Source organism: Mandrillus leucophaeus, unplaced genomic scaffold (genome assembly GCF_000951045.1).
Source record: "Mandrillus leucophaeus isolate KB7577 unplaced genomic scaffold, Mleu.le_1.0 Scaffold134, whole genome shotgun sequence".
In the NCBI taxonomy this organism is placed as follows: Eukaryota; Metazoa; Chordata; class Mammalia; order Primates; family Cercopithecidae; genus Mandrillus; species Mandrillus leucophaeus.
Window position 1 is genome coordinate 2,930,372 of NW_012101299.1, and position 3,013 is coordinate 2,933,384.

Consider the following 3,013-nt stretch of genomic DNA (forward strand, 5'->3'; position numbering starts at 1 on the left):
CATCCGCTCCCCTCCCACTGCCACTGGCCTGGCCGGATCCCGGGGTCTCTCACCCACATTCAGAGGGCAGCTCCCATCGGGGCTCCCTGCTGCTCTGTGCCCTCTGGAAGTCTGTCACCAGCACAGGGATCATCCGCAAAGTCACATCATGCCTCCCACCCTCCAAAGGCTTCCCACCCTACTCATAACAAAAGCCCAAGTCCCTAATAGGATCTACAAGGCCCTCCAGGGTTTCCCTCCCTGCAATATCTCTTTCCCTGTCCCTCAACACTCACCCTCTCATCCTCTCTATTCCAGCCACACTGAGCCCCTTGTCTTCCCTGGAACATGTCAGGGGCTCTCTTCCCCAGGGCTCCCACACTGACTGCCTTCTCTGCCTGGAGCACTCTTCCTCCAACAACAGCGTGGATGACTCCCTCATTCTCAGGTCTTTATTGAAAAGCAGGAATGAGGCCCCGACAACAAACACTTGAGAGATAAAGAATACTAACCTTGCACAAACTATTTTAAAAATAGAGGTAGAAGGCACACTCCCCAGCTTACTTTATGAGATCAACATTACACTGATTAGAAACCCCCTTCCCCAAAAGAACAGGCAAAGGCATTACCAAGAAAGAAATCTGAAGGCTAATATTTCTCATGAATGTAGAAACAAAATCCCTTTGCAAAACACAAGCAAACGATACCAGCAATATAAAAAGGAAAATAAACATGACCCTACAGGCTTTATACCAAGAATGCAATGTTGGTTTAATATGTGAAAACCAATAAATGTAACTCTTGTGTTACCGAAATCAAAAGGCAATTATGTAATTATCTTAATAGACGCAGAAAAAAATGTGAAAAACTTCAAGGCCCATCCTTGATAAAAACTTTCAGCAAAACTAGAAATCTAAGAGCACTTCCTTAATCTGATAAAGAGAATCTATGGAGAATCTACAGATAACATAATTAATGGTGAAAAACTGAATTTATTTTCCCTAAGGTAAGGCTGTCAATTCTATTTCCCCCTCAGTGTTGTACTAGAATTCACAACCAGTGTAATAAGACAAGAAAAAGAAATGCAAAGCACAGATTGGGAAGGAAGATGAAAATCTGCCTCTATTCCTAGATGACAGGTTAGTATACATAGAAAATACTTGTAACCTACAAAAAACCAATAGGTGAGTGTACCAAAGCCACAGGACATCAGCTGAGATACAAAAACCCTTTCTATTACAATATATACACAATGGACAATGGGAAATTGAATTAAGAACATAATTGCTAATATAATAAAAAATGTGAAACGTTTAGGGATAAATTTAACAAAATACGTGCAAGATTTGTATACAAAAATATATAATATTGCTAAAAGTAATTACACATAACCAATAGTGGTTAAAAGATTAGTTGTATTCACAGACTTGAAGACTTGACATAATGAAGAGGTCTAGTCCTCCTAAACTGATCTTACATTCAGTGAAATCTCAATGAAAACTCAGCCATGCTTATTTTTTGGCAGAAGTTTTCAAATTCCGCAATTTTCATGGAGAGGCAAAGGACTTAAAATAGTTAAAGCAATTTTGAAAAACAGGAAAATAATTGAAAAACTCACATTACCCGATTTTGAGACAATATAAAACTGAAGTCATAAAAACAGTGGGATTAGTGTACAGTAGACATATAGGCCAATAGGACAGAATCGAGGCACAAAGCAGACCCACACATATATATATAATCAATTGATTTTTGGCAAAGGTGCCAAAACAATAAATGAGAAAAGATGGTCTTTTCAATAAATGGTATGGGAGCAACTGGACAACCATATGGAAATGACAACAACAAAAAAACCTCAACTCTTACCTTACACTACACCCGAAAGTAATTCTAGATGGAGCAAGGATCTACAAGTAGAAGTAAAGCCATCAAGCTTTGTATTAGTCCATTCTCACCTGGCTATAAAGAACTACCAGAGACCAGGTAATTTATGAAGAAAGAGGTTTAATTGACTCACAGTTCTGCAGGCTGTACAGAGACCTCAGGAAACTTACAATCATGGCAAAGGGTGAAGGGGAAGCAAGCCCATCTTCTCATGGTCAGCAGGAGAGAGAGAGCAAAAGGGAAAGTGCTACACACTTTCAAACAACCAGATCTTGGGAGAACTCACTCACAATCATGAGACCAGAAAGGGGAAATCCACCCCCATGATCCAATCACCTCCGACTAGTTCCCTCCCCCAACACTGGGGATTACAATTCAACATGAGATTTGGGTGGGGGCACACGGTCAAACCATATTAAGCTTATAGGGAAAAAAAACACAAAAAACCGCAGGCGAGAACATGACTTTGAAGTAGGCAAAACTGGTTGGATATAAAGAGTACAGCTGGGTGCAGTGGCTCACACTGGTAATCCTAGCACTTTGGGAGGCTGAGGTGGGAAGATCACCTGAGGCCAGGAGTTTGAGACCAGCCTGGCCAACATGGTGAAATTCCATCCCTACCAAAAATATAAAAAATTAGCCAGGCATGCTGGCTTGCACCTGTAGTCCCAGCTACTCGGGAGGCTGAGGCACAAGAATCACTTAAACCCTGGAGGCAGAGGTTGCAGTCAGCTGCATTACACACTGATGCATGCCTGCACAATGCACTGGCCTGCATCATACACTGATGTGTGCCTCCACGGTGCGCCCGCCGGCATGACACACTGATGTGTGCCTCTATAGTACACCACCCTGCATCACACACTAATGTGTGCCTCCACGGGGCACCCGCCGGCATCACACACTGATGTGTGCCTCCATGGTACACCTGCCTGCATTACATACTGATGTGTGCCTCCACGGTACACCCCCTTGCATCACACACCAATCTTGCTAGCCACAGGACACCTTCTGTCTCTTTAGGGAACCTTACGTATATCTATTTTGATTCATCTGTGGATTTTATGGTTTAATTTACTGAGAACATTTTCTCTTCCAAGTTCCAATGTTATTAACTGAATAAATGGCATATTTTAAAGGTTAATTTAAA

At 42.0% G+C, this 3,013-nt stretch overlaps 1 long non-coding RNA gene across 1 annotated transcript in view; it reads right to left on the reverse strand.

Annotated features, from left to right (window-relative positions):
- The window catches only part of LOC105534374, a 9,979-nt gene extending 7,862 nt beyond the window's left edge, over positions 1-2,117 (reverse strand). Inside the window, exon 1 of the long non-coding RNA XR_001005262.1 lies at positions 1,997-2,117. This is a non-coding gene — a long non-coding RNA (uncharacterized LOC105534374). The remainder of the gene's footprint in view (positions 1-1,996) is intronic.
- Positions 2,118-3,013: the final 896 nt, after the last annotated feature.